This window comes from Herpailurus yagouaroundi, unplaced genomic scaffold (genome assembly GCF_014898765.1).
Source record: "Herpailurus yagouaroundi ecotype Mexico unplaced genomic scaffold, PumYag 163, whole genome shotgun sequence".
Taxonomy (NCBI): domain Eukaryota; kingdom Metazoa; phylum Chordata; class Mammalia; order Carnivora; family Felidae; genus Herpailurus; species Herpailurus yagouaroundi.
Window position 1 is genome coordinate 57,789,548 of NW_024412404.1, and position 24,041 is coordinate 57,813,588.

Sequence of the window (24,041 nt, forward strand, 5' to 3'; positions counted from 1 at the left end):
CCTTTCTAAACAACCTTCACCGACCACGACTAGGAGGGGGATGACCCCACGACCCCTGTTGGTCCTGTTACCCACGGTCAGCTCACACGTCACTGAAAAGAGTCCGTTTCAAGTAAAGGGGAGCTTTCCCTGAAGGCCCAATATGCCCTTGCTGTGCGCGTCCCAAGCCGTGCTCAGAATCCTCTGGGCTTACCGGAATTTCTCCGAAGCATTTCGGATTCTTCAGGAATAATTTTAAAACATTACAAATTTAAATCACAGCTTCAGGAGACATGGGGGGGGGGCGTTGGGTTGGGGGACCTATATCTGGCTCTCCTCCCCAGCCCAAGTCTCGTTCTACCTAAAACAGCCGGGCCTGCCATCCTGAAGCAGGCCGTCAGCTCCTGTCTGAGGAAGGACAAGCGGACTGGCGGCTCCTGGCTCCCTGACCCCACATCAACGCCAAAGGAAAAAAAAGCTGACCACTGACCGGGTTGTTCAGGCAGGGCCGGGCTGGAGCTGGCCCGCATCAGTTCACCAGAGCGCATTCTGTGTATCTCTTCCCAGGTCTGTGTTCAGTGACGTCACGTGGGCAGCCTGAGGTCAGCCACGGTGGGAGTATTTACACCACGGAAATCGGCAAAACTACAGATCAGGGCTCCGGCCACCCTGTCCCTGGAGCCAGCCGGTAAACATTTACCAGCTCGCCGCTGTTTACTTGATAACTAGCTACAGCGTCTTTCCATCTCTGCTTCATCAACACTGATAGATAGAAACTCAAACAGCCCACGACTTTTGCTTTGCTGCAGCTACAGCAAACCCTTCATGAATTCCAACAAATTAAAGAGGCATGACCTCTCCTGTTGAGAGCTTGGGCCGCCTTCCTTTTATCAAGCTCTGTCCTCTAGAACCATCTCTCATTTCCTCCATTAAGGCACTTCCTAAGCCTTTCCCCCTCAGAATGTGCAATAAAACACACGGGTCTTTATTGCTGTCTCTCTCCAGGCCCCCTTGAAATTACATTTTCCAGTCTGCAGACATCTCCTCCACCCCCGAGGAAGCCTGCGAGAGAGGGGCCAGGTTTGATCGAGTTTCGCTCTGTATTTTCATTTGCAGTCTTGCATGGACTCACATTCAAAAATGACTTTACTTCTCTCAAACACGTTCGTGTTTTTGTAAGGGCTTGCGTCGAGCCCATCAGGAGGTTGCATTGGGGAGGCACTCTCCTTCATGCAGATCGAGGACACTGAACAAGCTTGAGTGTGTCCCCAAAGGTCGTCCTCTATACCCACATAAATCCAGAAGGGTGCCTTCTTTCTCGCCACGGAGAAATAGAAGCACCAAGTAACAAACAGGCAGGAAGTCACCTATGGCAGGCCTTCAACTGGCTGGGATTAGCACCTGATCGTGGCTCCAGAAAGCCTCAGTCCCACTACCAGCTGGGAGACCATACCAATCTGTACCCGGTGCTTACCTGGAAGAAGGCTGTCCCCCTCTGCCTGTCGCAATACTGGCGTTCAGCCTTCCATCAGCTCTTATGAAGCAAAGCCGTCCCTAGCCCCTGGCCGCCCCCCTCCACAGATCCTCACTAGTCTGATCCCTTCGAGATATTGGCCGTAAAGGCTGGAATGCACACCTTTTAGTAGGAAACTCCCGATGACCAAAAATCATTCACAGTGCATAGGAGCGGAGCTGAGCAGGTGCACATTGGTTGCTGTGACGGGCAGGTGGGATAGAGAAGAGGGAAGAGGTTTAGGAGCTGGGAAACTCCCTAGTCCTCGAACCACGCAATATAACTACCACCTTCTCCAGCTCCACATGTGATCCCCCCCCCCCGCATGAAAGGCCCCATATGGTGACAATTACTTCTGTCCTTGCAGGGAAGACATGGAGTGTGAGCTTCAGCGCGTTACAGGCACCGTGTCTCCGTGCTTCGGGGTCAGAAGGAAACCCCTAGGACTGTCTTCTTCAACATTTTTCCAACCAGCAGGCCGCGGGGCAGGCCAGGCTTGGTTGCTGGGCAGAAGTAGCCAGGGCTGGAATGGAGAGATAGTGAAGGCGGCTGAGGTCTGTGTGCGCGCACCTGTACATGTGTGTACGTGTGGGCAGATGTGCTCTAGCACCAAGGCAGGGAGCATAAGGGGAGACGCGATCCAACAAGGCCGAGCTGCTGGGTAGATTGAAAGAGACAAAGAAGGTCACTCGCTCCCTCGTGAGTGATCAGAAGTTCCAACTGCGTCACTAACTGGAAGAGGTTAGGAAGCTCTAATACAGTGAAAGCCACAGCGAAACGATCCTAAGCCTTGCTGGAAACCAGCTTTTCAGTAAAACCTCGTGTACAAATTTGTCTCTGAACAGTATCCAGCCCCATTTTTTCCACTCAAAGAATTTTCAAATCCATTTCCTTTGGCAAACATCGTTTGAATGGGTGCATCGTGTGGGTATCATACTGGTGGCCATGCTTTCTGTGTGTGTGTGTGTGTGTGTGTGTGTGTGTGTGTGTGTAATCACGATGCTTGCCCTTCCTCTGTGCTTAAGGCAACCTTTTACGGGCATAAGTACACACGCCAAGTCACAATTTGGCAGCCCTGAGGAATAGCTTAGCACCATGATGTACCCACCCAGCTCAATTTTGCACCACCAGAAAAAAATAGCTCTGTACTTGGTACTGAACTTTGGGATGAAGGCAGGAATTTTCTGACCCAGAGTACAACCTCAGAACCACAGAGCCAAGGACACAGGGGAGAGCGCAGATATAGGAACTTGGTTGATCATGCTCAGTTGTTCAAAAAAAAAAGTAGGATTCTGATGGCCAAAGAAACAATCTGGGCCCTACGTACTCATTGTTGTAAAACTATGTCAAGGAACTTATACAACAGAGTTCCAGTTTTTAACAGCTTTGGCCGGCGCCGCGGTGGTCTTCTGTCTATACCTATTATGTGTAGGGTTACTCAATGTTATAGCTGAAAGGGGCTTCCAGACCATTGAGACCACCGTGGCGGCCTCTGGAGAGAAGAGCGCGCAGTGATCTGGAGGGGGATTGAAAGTGGCCTCCGGACACTGGTATTGATCCATTGCTTGACTTGGGTGGTATCGATACCACAAATTCCCGTGTTTGCTCTGTGGAAATTCACATGTTCTGTGCACCCTCCCCCATCTGTGTCACCTTTCTTTTCAGATTCGTTTTGTTTGTCACTGTTCACTCCCATGCCTCCACATTACAGGAGAACGAACGGAGGCCCACACAGCCAAGTTAAGGGACAGGTAGAGGGTTAGAACTGGGCGGCACCCTCATTACCAGTTTAGCTCTCTGTCCACCATAATGTGGCGCTTAATACACGGCCTGCTGTGTAAGATGGGTCTCGCGTATTTCCAAACGGATTGGAAACCATCGCTAAGGGCTGGGTCTTGAGCCTCATGTCACTCGTAGGTCCCTGCACACACAATGCTTGCATTTTTGCAGGCGTGCGCACACACATATGCACACATACACAGTGCTAAAATCGCGGCAGGTGCCAAATGTTCATCCTGGACCACACACCGTGCTGAGAGTCCCCCACTGGCTCTGATGGCATGAAGGAGTGACCCTGCTCAAGCCAAGCTCCCTGGCCCTGCCCTTGAGGTTGTTCTCTGCTGTCTCAAAGTCCAATCTCCTGTCTCCAATACCTGCCAGTGACTCCTTTGGTTGGAGGACCTACAGCTTCCTGCTGTGACCCCTCCGCCACTGGCTTCTCTGGGCATCCTTGCTGCCCTGGATGAGAAACTGCTCACACTGGCCTAGGGGTCCTCACCCCTGGCCCAGCCAAGACCTGTCCATTTCTGGGAGTGGGTGTGGATGACGGTAGAGAGAAGAGAGAAGGGAATTTGGTCAAGTGATGATAATAATTAAGGACGGGTTAGATTCAGAAGCTAAGACAAGCAGGACTACCTCCAAGCCACTTGGGTAAAACGTCCAGGACGCTGACCCACTGGGAAAACATAACACAGGTTGCTTCAAAGAAAGAAAAAACTGGGGGGGGGGGGGGAAACGGGGGGGGAAGGAATTGACTGACTTGCAGAAACTCAAGGTCCAAGAGGTGAGCTGAAGGCACAGGTGGCCAAGGGCAAGAGGGGGACCATGCACGGCTGACGATCAGATGACAGTCAGGATCTCCCACAAGGCTTTCCTGCTTTGACTTCATTCTCCCACTGGCTCTTTCCAACTGGGGAGTTGAGCTACATGAACTTGAAGTTCCCCTCTTGTTCTCAAGGGCTTCTTAACTGAGAACGTAAAACAAACAGCAAATACCACAAGCAACCAAGAAAATACACATTCCCAGAGGAGAGCTTTGCCTGCTCTGGGGGGCTTCACGCCCTATAAAGGGTGGATTTCTGGAGAGAGAAGAGAGGCTTATTCATGTAAAATGCAGAAGAAAGCCACCTGCTATGATGCTAGGTATTTTTCCATGTAAATACTCTCATTTAAAGCCCCTGATCAAACATTTGTACGTTTGGGTTTCTTCAACCAGGCTTGCCTATGCTTAGGAAAATCACTTCAGCCCCTAGGAGTTCTTAAACAGAAGCTAAATGTTGGCCCCGACACATTGGTCATTGCATGCATATTCACCTTTTTTAAGTGGCTCTAAGCCCTTGAAATGTCAGGCTAACAGAATTCAGGAAGTTACACCTGACCTCTACAGGGCCAAAGACTGGGGAAGGGGCGGGGGCAGACCCGGGCTCCAACAGTAAAATTCAGCATCAACACTGACACTCTAGATTACTGCCTCTACTTTCTGTTTACTTCGCAATGAAATCCACAAACCTTCCATTTCTGAACCTTTGCCCGGTTTGGGAAGCTGAGCCATCAAACGGAGCTTTATCTCGTGAGGGTGAACAGGTTTGAATCTAAATACAGCAGTCCTATAGACCTATCAGGATTTATTATCTATTTATGTCCACGTTTGCACTGACATAGTTTTAACAGCCACCGTTTTACCAGAAACCATGCAAACCCAGCTACTGTGGTTTTGACAACGTTGATATTGAAAAGAAATATGTTATTTCTCCAATGTAGCTCTGGAATGAAGTGACCACAAGTGAGTCTGTTTCTTATAAATTTAGAGGTTGTTAAGTGTGACGAGAGGCCTCGGCCAGACCCCTTGTTTACTGAAGAAGAAGCGTGCTTCATCGCACGTTGTCAGTGGCAAAGGGTAACCAGAACCTTTGCCCACAGTGCCTTGAACCATGCCGCGCTGCCCACTCCACCTAGCACAGGACATGCAAAGAGGGCTGCTTCCCGGGGCAGGGAGGGGTTGCACAGCAGGTGTGCTCACGGTTCTGTAAAGGCAGAGGATGGGAGAGTTTGGCTCTCAGCCACGTCCACACCCTACTCCTCACCTGAGCATTAACTGTTCTACCCAGAAGCTCCACTCGCCATCCTGCAGCTAGCTCTGCCAACGGGGCAGCCCTAATGTGGTAGGTTGGTTCCCAACAACCATTGGCACCCGACACAATTCTACTCTCCTTCTTGGATGCCCACTTTGAGTTGTAGAGGCTAGAAAGCTAAAAACTACATTCCCCAGACTCCTATGCAACTAGGGTTACTGATGTCACTTAGCCTCAGCCCATCAGATGCAAGCGTGTATGCTTGGGAAGGTGGAAGAAGGTAGAAGTAGTCCTTTTGTCGTCTCTCTCAACGGCTAAGCTTATCCGTGGAGCCATTTAGCTCCCTTGTAGCAGTGCTAGGGTCTCTAGCTCCACGGGTGTCAGGGCATCCGCTTTGCTGGTGTGGATTACAGCAGATATGGGCTGCTTCTGGAGCCGGCAGGAGCAGTGGTGGCCTCCTGCATAGAATGGCTTCTGGATGGCAGGAACCACTGGCTTCCTGAATACCTTAGGAGAAACATAGCAAACAAACAAACAAACAAAAAAACCACTTCTTGCTTAAACAACATAAATTGATTCTATTCTCTGTAACTGACATGTAAGCAATACATCAAGAGAGGGGTCTAGACTGGTATGCCCCTCGCTATTGAACACTCACCACGTGCCAGGAACTTAAGTTGGCAGCCTGCGTAACTCTCTCGTTGAGTCTTCACAAATGGAAAATAAAACTGGAGGTCAACGGGGTGAATAACCTCCCAAAGTCCACAGCAGCCGGTGCCAGAGGAAGTGAGACGCACCTGATCCCCAACCTGGTTTGAGGACTGGGATAATCATTGAATGCCCGGAAGCAATGGAGTGTGGGGACGCCGAGCAACATCACCTGGACCCCCACTCCCAACCCTACCACTGATTAGTGAACTACTTAACTTCTTTGTAGGTTGGTTTCCTTACCTACAAGGTGAGGATAAAATGGTCCATAACCTATAGGATTGCTGTAAAGGTTAAATTGGCTAATACACGGAGAATGCAGGTGTGTGGCAAATGTGAGAGAATCATTGGCTGCCATTTAAGATATCCCCCCATCAAAGGGGGCAAGTTGGACTTCAAGAAGTGAGCATAAGCTAGTCCCTTGACCCTTTCCAGACATGCTGATGTTCAGAATAAGATGTCAGACTGACCAGAACTTTGCCAATGTTAATGGATTCCAATATTGGCATCAGAGACAGCTGCAGTGTGACAATAAGACCCCAAACTTGACGTCTCTGGGCCTGGGTGGATGTCACTCCCAGTTCTGTATCTTTCTACATTGGCGACCTTGACCCTCAGTCCTTTAAAATCTTTGAGCCTTTGCCTCTTTGTTTGTAAAATTTCACATTACTATATAGCTCCTGGGTTGTTCTCAGGTTAAATGGGAAGGAAAGACCTGGCACAGTTTGGTCAGGCTTCTTTTGGTTGAGATGGCAAAGCTCTATTTAACATAAATGAGCAGAAAATGCAATGCCCTGGTTGGTGGATTGTGAGGAGGGTCCATACGCAGAGCACGGGGAAGTACAAAGATAAGGCTAGTGTCTCTTTCTCAGTTTCTCTTCTCTGTCAGGGCTACCACGTCAGCACAACCTCTCTCACTAGAGACTCACTCACAGCTTCGGGCAAAACACTGGCTTTAATGTTCTGTCCCACTTAGGGTGGCCAACTGCCTCCCTTTGCTGGGGACAGCAGGGTTTCCCAGGACATGGAAATTTTTGTGCCCCAACTGGGAAAGTCCTGGGCAAACTGGGACAAGTTGGCCACCCTCCTCCATTCCCAAATCCAAAAGTAAGGGACCGGTTGGCCCAGCTCGGGTCAGCAGCCACCCAATAACACCTGACAGAGGCCAACAGTGCAGGTCACGCTAGAACACGTTAGTCCCTGCGACAAGCCATAAGAGTTTGGGGGGCAAGATGTCCCCTAGGATGTTAAGGGAAGGGGGCAACAGACAGAGGATCCTGTAATTATCTACCATGGACCCAGGGTAGGGATTCAATGAAGGGTCCTATATTCTTTCATTCGCCACACATTACAATAGTCCCATTTAGGAATGTCTCTAAGACAAGACGAAGGAACTCAACAGAATCTTTTGACCCCAGAAAAAAAATACAATGGATCTGCAAATTGCAAAATCCAAAATGCAATGGGTTTACAATGGAAATCCAAAGTCAGAGCATAAGGTAAAAATCACACGGAGTCAAAATAGTCATCCACCTCTAAGCCTTGTGATCTCACTCAGCATGGTGCAGCGCTCCCTTAAGAGAAGCGAGCTGAAATTGGGGCCACCTGAGGAAGAACAGGCTCTTACCAACTGTCAGAAAGTCACTTTGGGACACGGATTTCTTGGATGAAAGGTGGTGGACTAGCCTGCACAACCGAAATAGTCATTTCTCCCTAGTCCACACGTTGCAGGCAAACATGGTGATTTCAGATGCTGGAAGGTGATGAGATGTCCTGAAAAGATTAAGTGTCTAGGACCTGAGAGGGACAAACAGAAGCATTAAACAGCACCCAACCTTCAGAAATCAAAAATCACTAGGTAGATGAAATGGCGCATTTATCCTCCATGAAACAAAGAGGTGTTTGCAGTGTTTGTTCGTTTGGGTTTTTTACTCTTTTCATAAAGAACAATCTCCACTGACACTTTTATATTATTCCTCAGAACTGACCACTGCCAATAACCTATACAACACTAGGGACAGCGGAAAGCCCATTTTGCTGGATGAAGGCACATCATTCATTCCCATCTCCGGCCCTTTGGGCAGCAGCACACCCAGCAGGGATTCAAGACGACAAAGAGGAAGCATAAATAGCAGGATGCAGGTTGGACCAGAAAAGCATCACGGACGATTATAGTTCCTTTCCTTACGGTAGCTGGGGAACGAGGCAATCCCCCTCAGCTATTTAAAACATGGATGAGCCGCTCTTTTTACGGAGATTGTGAGGGCAGTTTACATCTTGGGTTGGTTTTTGTTCTTCGCTGTTCCTGAACAGGTGAGGGGGTGTCAGCATCCCCAGCTTTGACCTGCTGGCCCTCTCAGAACCCTAGTCTCCACTGAAACCACTCCCCCAAAAGCCTCATCGTCAATGAAGTCTGGTCATCTCCCACGCCCCATGCAGCTTTCTTGAGACCTCCTTGACCCTCTTGAGGTGCTCAGACCACCTTACCTGAGGGGTCCTGGGTAAAGAGGTTACCACCTCTGCTGCTTCTTCCCATCAAACAGCCCACCTGGTCGTTCCACCACTTTCCCTCTCTCCGGCAGCCCCCTGTTACCAGGAAGAAGCTCCATGGTGTCTGTGGACAGGCCCTCCTACACCGGCCTTCCCAAATCCTTGACCTTTCATCTCCATCATTTTTCCTCACTCGCATTCCGCCACCGGGTGCCTTCACCACAGAAAGTGCTCCCTCTGATCCCAAATTCAGACCTTCCTCTCTCAGATGGGATGAGGGCTTCTCTTCCCTTCAGCTTTCTCTTTCAATGACTCCCATCACCCTACTGAAGTGCCCTAGCAGTTCCCATTATCTACTGACCACCCCCCTCCACACACACACACCTTTCTCCATCGCTCCACCGCCCTCTACACTCAACTTGGGTTTAACACGTTATTCAAACCTTCTCCTACCAACACCCTAAATTCCTTGCCCCTTCTTCCATCTCTGTCACCAGGTGAAACTTAAATGCCAAATCCACCCAACGCTATCTTCTTCCCACGTGCACCCAGGCTACTAAGAGTGTTGGAGCAAATGGCATATCCAGAGTGGTGCCATCATGAAGTCATGCTCGCCAGCACTGTCTGGGCCTCTCGCTCTGCCTGGCATCCAACGGTGTCTCCTTGATCACGTCACCCTCCCATCCTGCGCAAGCACGGTTTCAGACTTACATTCTGCTCAAATTTCCTGTCTACACTCCACACTCCTCACTCACAGTGGGTGACGGAGAAACAAGAAGGAGGATGAAAAGCAAGAGGAGAATGTCCTCAGTGCCCACCAAACCCCCTACCCTGCCTGTCCTTCCCACCTTCCCTCCTCCCGCCCAAGGGGCACCCCTTCCCCCAAGTTCAAGGCCCCAGGCTCCTCCCCATCTTAAAGACCCCATGCTCTCAGTTCAGCCCACTGCCCAACACCTGCCTGCATCTTCAACCTCTCCTTCACTAATGACGCTTCCATCAGCATTTAAGCTTCTCAAGCCTCTTATACCTTAGATCGAACAAGCCCTTCCCTAGCCCCGTGTCACGGCCAGCTGCCACCATACCCGTAGCCTCCACGCACGGCCAGATTTCTTGAATGGGAATCCATGTTTCCCAACCCTCATCAGCAGACCATGTGAATCATAGTCATCAGGGAAGTTTAAGTTATATATAGATATAGAGTTAGAGACAGAGAGATAGAGAGATAGAGATAGAGATATAAAGAAGCCAGATTCTGAAGGCTATATACTATATGATTCCACTTATATGAGATTTCCAGAAAAGGCAAAACTATAGAAACAAAAAGTAGATCAGTGGTTGCCTGGGGCCATGGGTGAGCAGAGATTAACTGTGAATGGGCAAGGAAACTTTTTGGGGGTGACGGAAATGTTCTAAACCTGGTTGTAGTGATGTCTGCACTATACAAATTTACGAATGTTCAGCAAACTCTATACTTAAAATGGTTGAATTCTATGATCTGTAAATTATATCTTAGTCAAGCGCGCGCGTGTGTGTGTGTGTGTGTGCGTGTGTGTGTAATTTTTTCACTCAGAAGGCAGAAGGAAAAGGAACCTCGAAAGCTCAGGTCTGAGGAGACACAGGGGGTTTGCATGGAAAGAAGGTGAGCCCCGCCCTTCATCCTGGATAAAAGATTCCCAAGTGGGTGGAGCAAAATGGGTGAAGGGGACCAAGGGGTACAAACTTCCAGTTAAAAAATAACTAAGTCATGGAGGTGTCACACACAGCATGGGGAATACAGTCAAAAACATGGCATTAAAACTTTGTATGGTGATGGCTGGTAACTACACCTACTGAGACAATCATTTCACAATCCATACAAAAGTTGAAGCACTATGTCGTACACCAGAAACTAATACACGATTGTATGTCAATCACACTTCAATTACGAAAAAGAATTCCCGAGTTGGGAGAAAGGGAGAGTCAGAAGCAAAGTAATTCAGATAGTAGCGGGTTCCTAAGAAGGAGTCCCATGTTACCCTCCCTCCACACCCCAAGATTTGAGTGTAGCAGGCAAATGAGAAAATTTAAGAACGATTTCTGGAACCCTGGAGGGGAGGGGCCTATGCCCCCATCCTGGGTGGAGCCCTGAAGAATGTGGCTAAGCTCTAGCAAAAAATGGCTGCACTATGTCTAGGCAGACAGAGTGTCAGCCCCCCAGAAAGTTCCCCTTTCCCTATCGTGGTGTGAGAGCAGCAGAAGTTTCCAGGTGCCCTGAAGGGCCACAGAGAAGCATCACACGTGGAGGGAATGAGGACAATGGACAGTGCAGCAGACATCAGCACGAACAGGTGGCGAGTAAGAGCCTGGCCCCTGCAGCCTCATAACCTTGGTGTCCCATCAGCCTCCAGATTTTCAGACCCAACCCCAGGGAAAGAGGAAAGTTGCCCTGTGTTGGCAGATTCGGTTTCTGCCATTCTGAGGTTCAAACTAGACATCCAATTGAGAAGTGAGCAAAATAGAGGAATTCACCTTTGAACTTTGAGTTGCGGCGCCTCTAGGCGGAGAATTGAGTGAGGCAGCACCCGTGGGGTAAGCCAAGAGTAGGAGACTGAAATGAGACAACTGTCCCGGCTCTCCCAAGTGAATTAACCGACGAGGAACTTTGTTTTTCCTAGATTAACACGGAGAAAACACATAGGAGCCTCTTAAAGCGACAAAGAGAGTCAGTGCTCAGCACTGAGGGTTTTTCCTCCCCCCAACCCCGCCGCACCCCAAGTCAGTGCTTCAGCCTTATTGGGTGCCAGAGAATGTGGTGGCCGGAGAGGAGTCCATTATCTGGGAGAGATAAGGCTCAGCCTGAGAAAGTGGAGATAGAAGGAAGCTGGAGACAGCGTGGAGGCAGATGCCTCTACCGTCTGCTCTGGCCTCGGCCACAGCCTTACCCCACCCCGGGCGGGATCCAGGGCCCTGGAGGGATCCCCAGGAGGGATCCCAGCCCTCCCCTACAGCCCGTGTGAGGACAGAATGGCATACAGGGCAGAACAAAAAGCGTCCGTCACCAAGGCAGGAGCCCGACCCTCCCACGGCCAACCTCAAACGAAATCCTGAGTCTGAGCAGGTCGACACGTGGGGTCCCGGTGCAGCAGGAGGAAGCAGGATTAGTTGAGGCAGGAGAGTGGGGCCCTCGACAGTCACGTGACTCTGAGCAAGTCACTTCTCCCTGCCTCCGTTTCCCCTCTGGAAACTGCCGGGGACGGTAGGGAGGGCGGCACAAGGGCGCGCAGAGATTCTCAACGCCACTCTCGAGAGCTGAATTCTGATTCCGTTTCAGACCCGTCAAGCCAGGCCCCAGCCTCGTCCACCCACACCTCGAGGAGGAAAGGCTTTGCTAGGGGTCCCCGCCTCGTCCCACGCCGGGGCTGCTGTTCTCTTTGCTGTGTTGTCACACAGACACACGGGCAGGGCAAGTCTGAAAATATCTTTTCTCAGAGAATACATTGATTAGAAGCTTTATTTCTCTCTTCTGCGACGGAGACTAAGGGTAAGACACCAGCACCGCGCGTGGAAATGTAACCCAAGCGCTACAAAATCGACTTGTACGGTCCCGGCAGATGCAAACAGTTCCCCAGGCAGATCATTTCCTTCTCCTCTTACGAGGAAGCATCACCCCACAAATGCATACACGCTGGGTCTTGGCAATTCATCAGCGCTACCTTCCCAGCCTGAAGCTGTGGGTCTGTCTCCCGCGTCATCTGAAAAATCAATAAGGAAGCAACAGCTGAGCTCCCAGTCCTTCCTGGGCAAGCAGAGGAGTGTTAGCGAGGCTTATCGCTGGGAAGCTGGAGCCTGGGTGGCAATCCTGAGTCCAGCCACCAACCCCCACGTTAGAGGACCCACTCCCGGACACGTCCTTCTCTGGGTCTTTTTCTTTTTCACGGCGAGCAACTTACTTATTTAACAAACCTGGACTAGTCCGCTTGGAAGTTTCGCTCCGACCACGGTTGGGACATATATATATATATATATTTTTTTTTTTTTTTTCTAACTTTCAGACAGCCACTGTAACAAAAATTCACACCAGCACAAGACTCCTCTTTTGGCAAGGCACCATAGCCATTCCATTCCAATCGACTCAGGCTGCTGAACTGGATATTTTGAAATGGTCTAACACCCACTTTATTAACATCAGGGCTAATTTCTTTTGAAGGGAGTTTCAAGCCGCCAGGACTTCGATGCTAGGGTTAATTGGTCTGCTTGCCACTGTTTGTCAGAACTGTCTTTAACGAACATCTTCAAAGGCCGCTCGGATTCCGGCCCCCGCCTCGTCTGAAATGCCTCAAATGTCTTTATCAATGCCAAAAATGCAGTGAGTGAAAAAGGGCTCTTTACTTAATTATTTCTGAAAACCAAAAAGGGGGATTCTGCGGAGACAGATAATGAGAGTTGACACAGTGAAATTAAAATGCGTGTCCAGGCAAAGAAAGCCAAGAGGGCCGCACCCCTCCCTGGAGCCAGCACATGGGGAGCGCGTCCCGCCTGGGCCCAGGGCACCAGACGGCAGGGACGGGGGGCTTCGTTTCGTCTCTTGGAGCAGATGCCATTCCGAAACCCACGCTGATTGGGCCGCACGGGTTGCCTAGCAACCCGCAGGCCAATGGCATCTGGCTCGAAAATGCCAACATCTGCCCAGCATTTCGAGTCTAATTTTTAATTCGGACACTTAGGTCTGGAGACGGGCAAGAAAGTGTGTCTTTGGAAACTAAACCAACACTGATTTCTTGCTACGATCCCCCCCCCGCCCCCACCCCACACGCGAGTCATGGTTTATGATGCTGCTTTTCACAACCCCTCCCCCCCGCCCCCCACCCCCCACCCCCGTCGACCTTCCTATTTCCGGTTCCCTTTGGGGGTAGAGGTGAGTAGAAAGGGGGAAGAAAGTGGGGCGGCTCCTAGGTAGCCAGAAGAAGAGGGGGGCAACGTGCCTTCCGTTTTAAACAGAATTAGGAACGCCTCAGCGCAGAAGAGGAAAATAGGTTGGTCTCCATTTTCTTGCAAATTACGGTCGTGGATCCACGTCTCCGCCCAAGTCAGGTAAGAAATTAGGATACGTCTCTTGACAACCCCTACCCGATGGTGGGGCCTTGGGGCTACGCAAAGACGTTTGGGACCGCACCTGGGGAGCTCAACACTGTTTTCTTCTCCCCAGGAGAGCTGCCTTACCACCCCAAAATGAAATCAGAGACACGAACTAGCGGAGAAACTGAGACTCCCAATCCCTACTAAGGAGGTCACTTCAGGATCCCTAAACACAGCTCACATGTTGAGGATCTGGGTCTCCACTGCAGGAAACCCGCACATGCCCGGGGTTCTGTTTTTGGCCCTGGCATTCCTTGGCAATCAATTGCAGCCTGCAGTCCCCGCTGACTAAAGTCCCAGCAATCAATATATCTGCATGTTGTTTGGGTAACAATGCAACAGAAACCCCCTGAGGGAAATCAGACTTGGAAGGAATCAGGGCAGCTCCAGAACAACACCTTTCTTTTAAAAATTCCAAACGGCATTGCAAACTGATGCAATCACTCCACCGGCCTCTGCTTGAGTGAGTACGTTAGCCTTCGCTGCTCCTTCCAATATAGAGAGGTCAGATTACCTGCTGGAGCGCAAAGGAAGCCCTAAATCATTGGATGCAGGGGGAAAAAAATAGCCAGGAGACCCTGAGCAAGGAGGGGACCTTCAGATCTCCTTTTAGGGTAGGGTCTCTTTAACTGGACAACTTCTGGAGGGCCTTAACTGGACAGCCTCTGGCAGGAAAAAGAAAAGTGTGCTGGGGGCCTTGATTAAAATCAATAAATAGATAAAACCCATACGCATTCCCCTCCCCTTTCAGCGTAACACCTCAGCCCCTGGTGAGGCTGTGGCCATTGGTTTTTGCCAAGAGCAGGAGATCTGATTACTGTTATCTCTGCTTGCATAACTACAAATGTTATCATTACTGCTCAACTGATACGGCTCTGTTTTACAAACACAAAGGAAGACTGTATGTACCCTTGCCCTCTCACCAGAAGGGCTGATTTAAAAGAAAAAAAGAGAGAAGGAAAAGGAAGGGGGGGTGGGCGGCTGGGAACCGAGAGAGGCAGACCTGCTGAATGAGCCTTTGAGAAAGAATTATGTGATAGGTTGTGTGTGTGTGTGTGTGTGTGTGTGTGTGTGCGCTTTTTTAAAATGCTGCTGCCAAAGCTAAGAATTGAAAAGTATTCAATGGGCATCATGTCAGAAGCACAATGATTTATTTCGCTGGTTCATTTTCAAACATGAGCTTTCCCCTTATTCCCTGAAATGTGTTTTGGGCCCGAATCTTCAAAATGGGAGGAACAGAGGTTATGCAGAGAGCCCCGGGTCTCATTCAAGATAAACAAGGATCCGATTATGAATATGACAGTGGCATATCCCTGGCCTCCAAAGGGCCTCGTCTGCTTGCCCAGACTGCAGTCGCTTCTCTGTCCAAAACTGTGGGGGCGAGAAGCAGGGTCCCCTCTGGCTAACCCCCGCACCCCGCCCCACAACAGGAGCTGTGGGTTATAAGCCCTCCCAGTTCGACCACACCTATGCTGCCTGAGGCAGTCCTCCTGGTCGAGCTCCTCTAAGCCAGAGTTTACAGGCGCGCGCGCGCACGCACACACACACACACACACACACAGCTCTAACTTCAGTTTTTATAGTCAGGAGTACAGGAAATACGACTTCTTTATTTTTCTGGTGCCATCCCACAAAGTTGAAGCCTTGTCACCGTTAATTCCCAGTCTTCCTCCAGGATCACATCAAAGTTCCTGGAAGCTCACCCAGGCCTGGGTATAGGAGGCAGGCCAGGGAGGAGGGGGGGATCTGATGTGCAAGGGGGCCATCTCTGCAGACCACAGCTCCCAGTAAGACGGCCTTTGGCTGGCCCCCATCCGCACCACTCTTGGCCATACTGGGCTGCAGAGACGCAAAGGGAAACAAAACTGCGCGGGCCCTCCCTTGTTCGGCTCCTCCTAGAACCCTGTGCCTCATTTTTTTAGCATGGTTTTGTTTTTAATTGTGATCTAATTTGCATACCATAAAATCCACCCGTTGAAAGGATAGGATTCAGTGGGTTGGGGTTATATTTGCAAAGTTGTGCAACCATCACCACTACTGAATTCCAGAACATTTCATCATCACCTCCAAAAGAAACCCCGTCTATACCTAATTTTGAACTCATCCTTTTGCATTCTGTGTTCTAAAGAGGGTCCCAAATGGCTTAAGCCTCAATCGTCGTACAAATTAAACCCACCCCTAGATGGGAAACCTGCAAAGCAGCCTCAGGCCAGCCTCCTGCGGGCAGCAATCTCTACTCCAGAACCAGATCCACCGCGTGAGGCGGGACAGAGAACTCAGATGCCCCCACCTGCCTTCGCTTAGAAAGCAGAGGTTTCCAGGGTTTGCCACACCTTCCCCGGGGCCTTGGGAGGCTGGAGTCCCCTTCTGAAGGACCCACCTGAGGCCAAACTCTCTTTTCTTCCCTGGGGGCTCTTCCCAGTCCTGAGAACCCTGGGCCCTATCTGCTCACCTGTTTCTTCTCTTAAACTCCAAAGGCAAGAATTTGCTTCTTTTGTTCTCTGAATTGTGTCTCGCTTCCCCCAAGGCTGGGAAGAGAAAGCAGTAACTGCCTCACCAAAGGTCACGAAATAACGCAAAGCAGTGGTTACCAGAACCCACCAGGGTTCATTCATCCAACAACTGGCCTGATGCACAGGAAACACACAGCCCTGGTCTTTAAGAGCTTGAAGGTCACTGCCCCGACACTTCTCAGAGGAGTGCCAAGGGTGAGGCCAAGTGGCCTGACAGCGGGGACCTTCCTTGAGCATGGTGCCATCTCCCCAGATAAGGAGGTGGCTTTACTATCTCCCTTTAAAATTGGGGGAGGTGGGTGACTGAAGGCCTGGGACCCTGTCTCCTTGCCACCACAATCTGAGGACAGTGGGGCCAAGGGCCGTGCCTGTGAGCTCCGAGCCCTACTTGGGGCATCAGGGCCCTGGGTCCTGGCCTACCAGGAAAATCATTCATTCGGGGTTATTTATTCACTTATCTCACTTTCTCAGTTTACTGTCTAGAAGTCAACAAGCTTTGGCGCTAACCCTTTGTGAGATCTCCTCTCCCTTCAGGGATACACCTGATTTATGTTTTTATTTCATTTTATCTGATTTTAAAGACTGAGAAATTGGGGCGCCTGAGTGGCTCAGTTGGTTAAGCGTCTGACTCTTGGTTTCGGCTCAGGTCATGATCTCGTGGTTTGTGGGTTCAAGCCCCGCGTCGGGCTCTGTGCTGACAGTACAGAGGCTGCTTGGGATTCTCTGTCTCCCTCTCTCGCTGCCCATCCCCTGCTCGCTCTCTCTCTCTCTCTCTCTCTCTCCCTTAAAATAAATAAATAAACATTTAAAAAAGGACTGAGAAATTAATTAGGGCACAAAAGAGCTCAGAACCCCCCCTAGGGTGGCCTAGGCCAGACACTCAAGAATCACCACTTGCTCCCCTGGGAGAAGACTGGAGAAATAATGGCACCAGTCCAGGTGGAGGAGCCCACGACCAGCGCCCTCTCTGCCAGGAAGGGCAGCCCCGAGGTTGGCGCCATTATAAAGTGTCCAGATAATGGTGACGGTGCCCACAGTGGCCATAGTGACAGCAGCAACTTCGCTGTGCTTGCCGTGCGAGCACAGTTCTGAGCTACCTCATGCAGAGCTCTGTTTACTCTCAGCACCATTCAACTATGAGAGAGGAACTGTTACTATCCTTATTTTGCAGATAAGGAAAAAACACAACAGAGAGATTAAAAGTTTGAGCAGTGATTTTATACTGCCTGCCTCGAGAGCCTGTTCTTAACTGCTGCTCTGTGCTTCCTCAAGCAGGGAAAGCCAAGAACAGAGCCGCCCTCTGGTTCCAGGGCACAGAGATGCCCTCCTCAGCCTGGACTGAACAATGAAGTGAATTGGGGCCTCCCTCAGGTCATGACTGAACTTTTACTGCTTTGTTTGCGGTAGGAAACTGAGGGTATCTGACTTCAAAAGCAACAATCTCAATTTTCTAGAGGGGGAAGATGAATCCCTACCTCACACCATATAAGCAAATAAATTCCAGCTATACCAAAGAGTAAACAATATATTGAAATCATAAAAATACCAGGAAAAGACCATAAAATAATATTACAATATCAGAATAGGGGACACTATTATAAATAGTCACTTAGCTCAAAAATCTTAAAAAGGAAGAGGGAAGCACTTTCTCTGGAGGAGAAACGCAACATCATTAATAAAGCTAAAAAGCAAGTGATGAGCATATTACAGACATTAGCCTCCTTTGCTTTGTAAGTATCTCTTACAAAACAAAGACCAATAATCCAACAGGAAAAAAAAGGCAAAGGGTATGAAAAGTTCATAGCAAAGAAATTACAAAATATATTAAACAGTGTACAACCTTGCTCATAATAAGAACATTCCAAATTAAAACTACCCATCTGGTTGGCAAAGATCTACAAAGATTAGCAAGGATGTAGGGAAACATATCCTCGCCCAGTGCTGGAAGGCATCCACTCAGCCTCTAAGGACAAGCAATAAGGCAACAAACCTTTGATCCTACAATTCCACTTTTAGGAATTTAGCCTATAAATATGCCCACGTATGTAGGAAGTGATTATATACAAGAATGTTTATTGTATTATTGTTTTTAGTGGTAAAAGATTGGAAGTAACCCAAATATCTGAGGAGACGCCTAGTTAATTGAACTACGGAGCAGATTGCTGTGTAGATATTTTAAAGGATGCAAGAGAATGAAAGTGGGATCCTTACCTCACACTGTATACAAAAAATTATCTCAAAATGGATCAAAGGCCTAAATGTAAGAGCTAAAATGATCTCTTAAAAGAAAACATAGGAGCCAATTTTCATGAGCTTGGATTTGGTGATGGATTCTTAGTTGTGGCACTGAAAGCCCAAATGACAATGATAACAAAACTGGATCAATTGGACTTCACCAAAGTTAAAAGTTTTTCTGTATCAAAGGGCATTATCAAGAAAGTGAAAAGACAGCCCACAGAATGGGAGAAAATATTTGCAAGTCCTCTATCTGATAAGAGAGCAGTATGCAGAATATATAGAAGAACACAACTCAACAACAACAAAAACAACAACCCGATGAAAAACATAGGCAAGAATCTGAAGACGTTTCTTCCAAGAAACACGGATGGCCAATAAGCACACAAAAAGATACTCTCAGCATCATTAATCATTAGGAAAATGCAAATCAAAGCCACAAGAATCCACATCACATCCCTACTAGGATGGCTATAATAACAATAATAATTTAAAAATGGAAAAAAGTGTTTAGCAAGGACGTGGAACATTTGGAACCCTCATACATTGCTAGTGGAAATGTGAAATCATACAACTGCTTTGGAAAACAGTGTGATGGTTTCTCAAAAAGTAAAACATAGAATTATTATACAACTCAGCAATTCCACTCCTAGGTACATACCCAAGAGAGTTGAAAATGGGTGTTCAAATGAACTTTTGTACCTGAATGTCCATAACGGCATTATTCATACTAGCCAAAAAAGTGAAAACAACCCAATGTCGATCAGTAGGTGAATGGAGAAACCAAATGTGCTCTGTCCATACAATGGCATAGGATTCGGTATTAAAGGGGAATGGAGTTCTGATACCTGTTACAACGCAGGTGAAGCTTGAAAACATTATGCAACTGAAGAAGCCAGACACAAAGGACCGGCTGGTGTATGATGTCATGTATATGAAATGGCCGAAACAGATCCATGGAGAAGGAAGGAAGATCAAGGGTCGTTGGGCACTGGGAAGGGCAGGGCTGGGTAGTGACCCCTTAATGGTTATGGAGTTTCACTCTGAGGTGGTGAAAACGTTCTGGAATTAGATGGTGGTGATGGTTGCAGAGCCCTGTGAATGTGCCAGTCGCCACTGAATTGTACATTGTTAGGTGGTTAAAGCAGTAAATTTTATGTTACGTAAATTTTACATCAACTAACACAAGGATGAGGAAGTCTTCTGTGTATCAATAGAAATAATCCCTGGGGCGCCCGGGTGGCTCAGTCAGTTGCGTGTCTGACTCTGGATTTTGGCTCGGGTCAAGATCCCAGGGTTGTGGGATAGAACCCGTGTTGGGCTCTGCACCAAGCATGGAGCCTGCTTAAGATTCTCCCTCTGCCCCTCTCCTCCACTTGTGTGCTCTCTCTCTCTCTCTCTGGAAGGAGGGAGGGAAGGAAGGAAGGAAGGAAGGAAGGAAGGAAGGAAGGAAGGAAGGGGAAAGAGAAGAAAAGAAAAGAGAGAGAAGGGAAGGAGGGGAGGGGAGGGAACAAAAAGTCCCTAAGATACGTTTTTAAGGAAAAAGAAAAAGACCAGTAGACTACTATGGAACTGTGGCTATACATGGTATCATAGGTTTTCTCTTAAATGCATTAATTGACCAAAATTGTACTTGTGTTTGTCTGTTTGGGTTTTTGGTGGGTTTTTTGTTTTTGTTTTTGTTTTAACTAGGCTCTACACTACGCCAAGCATGGGGCTTGAACTCACTACCCCTAGACCAAGAGTCGCTTCCTCTACCAACTGAGCCAGCCAGGTGCTCCTAACTGACCAAGTTTTACTAGAACTTACTTCCCCAGGACTAGCAGCAGAGAAACAGACCCACACCCCGACCATCTCCAGGCTGGGGGGAGAAACACACCCTCCCACAAGGGCAGCGTAGCCGCTCCTGGAGGCCTTGCCAAGGCCGGCCGGCCATGTTTACCCAGGGTGCCCAATCTGTCAGGCTGCCACTGCTCCCCCACACTCGTGCTGGGCCGCAGCCGGCAGCCCCTGGCTGGGGCTCACACCCTCCGATGCAGCTGCAGAGAACCCATCATAAGCAGCCGAGCGGGAGGGACCTGGCAAGCGGACCAACGTGGAGCCTCGTTGTGTACGTTTTCTTTCTCCGCAACCAAAGCCGACCACCAGCCAGCCAGTCTGATCCGGCGTGGTCGTTTCAGCCCAGGACAGGTGCACAGGCAGCCTGTAACGGACCGCATATTGGTACCAGCCCCCAAGTTCATATGTCGAAGCCCTCATCCACAATGGGATGATTTTAGGATGTGGGGCCTTTGGGAGGCGATTAGGTTTAGATGAGGTCATGAGGACGGGGGCCCACGGAGAGATTAGTGTCCTTATAAAGAGGAAATTCTTAGAGCTGCTCTCTCCACCATGTGAGGACACAGCCAGAAGACGCCGCAGGAAGCAGGCCCACGCTAGATACAGAATCTGCCATCCCCTTGTTCTTGGACTGCTACATTCCAGCTCAGGGACAAACAAATGCAGTTTAAGCCACCCAGTCTATGGTATTTTGCGCATCAGCCTGAACGGACCAAGACAATCTCTAAGAGTGGCCCAGAGGGAGAGCAAAATGTGCAAAGCTCTACCTGCCCGGCAGGGGTGTGAAGTCAGCATGACGTGGGAGCCCCAGCCCCTGCCCTGCTTCCAGGGCACCCCTCTGGTGTGAGCGGCCCTCCAGGCCAGGTGTCGTCTTCATGTCAAAAGTTAAGCATTTTTCGTAGAGCGTGGCCCAAAGCGCAAGCCAACGACGTCGCCTGGTGCTCGGCTGCAAAAGAAGAAATTTAATCCGTCCCGACACTGGAAGAAGAACTGGCTGGAGAGAACTCTTTGAGAGACAGCACAGTAGTATATTTTATAGGCACCTTCAGGGATTTTCAAGGATAGTTTTGACCATACGTGATCCTCACCTCACGGGATGGCTTTTGAATCTAACCCCTGAGTCAGATGGGACTCCATTGTAATAAGAACAGAGTACAACCAACTTCTAGAAGATGAGAAATGGGAACATTTATTTGCTTCCCAAAGTTTCCCCTACCACCTCTCACCACCTCCTTCTAAAAGTAGGTACAGATCGCATTCGTTATGGAAGGACGAGCCTGCCTGGGTTCAAAGCTTACCATGTTCCTGCTGATCTGTACACAAATCTCACCCGAATGACAATACTTATGGAAGGTAAGAAATCTTGTCCTCATTTTATTAGTGGAGAAAAGACTCCGAAAGGCTAAGCAATTACCTGAAAGTAAATAGAAGAGTCAGTGATGGTCCCCAATCTGCGCGGTCCAAAACCCTTATTCTCCTTGATCCCTTCGCCTTCTTATCCTGGTCAAATCACACTGGTTATCTCACCCGCCTGCTTTCTCCCCCTACACTAATTTACTTCACGATGCAACTTCACAACTCCTGCAGTTTACATGCAACTTCGCTCCTTCTACTCAGGCAACTTCCTTGTCTGCAAATGCTCACTGGGGAGATCTTAAAACCAACCTTACCCAGAAACTCGTTACCACACATACCCAAGCCAACCTGCTGGGTCCCTGAAACTATGCTACTGCATCATGGATCACTCTCTCCAGCAGCTTCTAAGCCGTTCCACTAACATTTCTCGTCTCTTTTTAACTCCCATGGTACTCCAAACACCGCTCTCTTCCAAGACTACCTGCGGCTCTTACTATTTTCCTGTCATTGATTTCGTGCTGGGGTTTCTAACTACCCAATACAGATCCCATGCTTTCATTTCTTTTCTTTCTTTTTTTTTTTTGTCCTTGGAATCTGAAACATCTCCCAATTTACCACCATCTGCTACCTTAATTAATAGGCTGTTTACCTCCCCGGTAAGACCTCGTAGCGATCCTCTTGGACTCCATCCCTAACTTTGCGCACATTGTAGGCTCTCATTAGTCTTGGTTTATAATCCAGCTTTCAATCTATTTGACAGCTCTCATCTCCAAGCCAATTTGAATTCCACTTTTCTCATAAGATTTCATAAGGCACAAATACGCTTTTTTGAACCTGGAACAAATTACATCTAGTACATTCCCTCTGTCCACTCCTTTTATAATTGGAAGAAAGAAGAAGAAAAAAAAGAACATCAGTCTGGTGCGTTTGCTACAAAGTCACTGGTTCTTTCTGTTCATTGAAGTCTCAGGTTTGCATGACTATCTCTAGGGAGTTCCCTCTGTCACATAGCACGATGTGGTGTCTTCCTCCAGCCCCTCTCTGCCCCGGCACACGCATTAGCAGATCTGAATCGCGCACAATGCAGTTGTGCCCAAATGCATAGCGAAGGAGAGAAATCAATAAAGCAGACAGTTTTATAACCCGAACAGCCAACATCACTTACAGCCGGAGGTGACTGGTGAGTTCTTCAGTGTAGAAAACAACTTACCACTTGATTTTTTTTGTTGTCACATGAAATGGTCATTGTTGCATCAAATGCAATCAGTCATCCTCTGTTCTTTCTTCACGGGTCCCGTGCAAAGAGGTGGAGGGGGCCGGAAGGAAGGTTGGCATTTCTTAAGCTCTTCCTGTGTATCAAGTCCTGAGCGAGGGGTTGGCTTCCTACGCTTGATCTCGGTGATGTTTTCAATGTAGCTTCATCGGCATCACCTGAAGATATTGGTAAAGAGGCGGCTTCCAGACTCGCTCCCAGATTTTCTCAGTCAGTAGCTCTGGGCTGAGGCCCAGGAATCTGTTTTTCAAAAGTGAAAAGCTTTCCTGATTACAAAGTGAACTGGGGAAGCACCGAATTCTCAAAGCGGCCCAGAAATGTCCATTTCAACCTTTATGGTCAGTCATTTGTTGGATGAGGAGGCTAACATGCAGAGAGCTTAAATCATTTGCCCAGCATCAGAGAGAGGGACGTGAAAGCCCAACATCAAAGATGAGTCCATAGGACTCTGGGACCCATCTTCGCTCCGTGATTCCATACAGCCTCCATTTTGATGGGAAATTTAATTCTTTGTTGTTGTAATAGGAGATACCACAGCCTCATTTTTATGAAAGTGAATATTCAGCACTGCCAAAGACATGTCGTGGGCACTAATGTGCATAGCTGCATTATTCACAATAGCCAAAATGCAAAATCACCCAAGTGGTTGGAATGGATGGAAGATGAATGGGATGATCGGGAGATGAATGGAATATATATAGATTTTTTGTAATATTATATTTATAATACAAGAGAATATATTTTATATTATTATACTAATTATATTTTATATCATATACATAATATTACATGTATTATTTGTAATACAAGATCATATATTTTATATTATTATTATATTGTTTTATATTTTATATCATATATAATATTACATGTATTATTTATAATACAAGATCATATATTTTATATTATTATATTGTTGTATATTTTATATCATATATAATATTACATGTATTATTTATAATACAAGATCATATATTTTATATTATTATGTTGTTGTATATTTTATATCATATATATTATATGTATTATTTATAATGCAAAATAATATATTTTATATTATTATATTGTTTTATATTTTATATCATTTATATAATACATGTATTATTTATAATGCAAAATAATATATTTTACATTATTATTATATTGTTTTATATTTTATATCATATATA

At 48.0% G+C, this 24,041-nt stretch overlaps 2 long non-coding RNA genes across 2 annotated transcripts in view; both read right to left on the reverse strand.

Moving 5' to 3' along the window:
* Positions 1-7,355: 7,355 nt before the first annotated feature.
* Positions 7,356-24,041, reverse strand: part of LOC121037311 (uncharacterized) — a 19,222-nt gene continuing 2,536 nt past the window's right edge. Inside the window, exons 2-3 of the long non-coding RNA XR_005793704.1 lie at positions 22,810-23,112; positions 7,356-7,848 (exon numbers count right to left, since the gene is read on the reverse strand). This is a non-coding gene — a long non-coding RNA (uncharacterized LOC121037311). The remainder of the gene's footprint in view (positions 7,849-22,809; positions 23,113-24,041) is intronic.
* Positions 21,011-22,664, reverse strand: LOC121037312 (uncharacterized). The gene is made up of 2 exons (XR_005793705.1): positions 22,249-22,664; positions 21,011-21,657 (listed from the first exon to the last, which is right to left on the reverse strand). It is a non-coding gene; the product is annotated as an uncharacterized LOC121037312 (long non-coding RNA).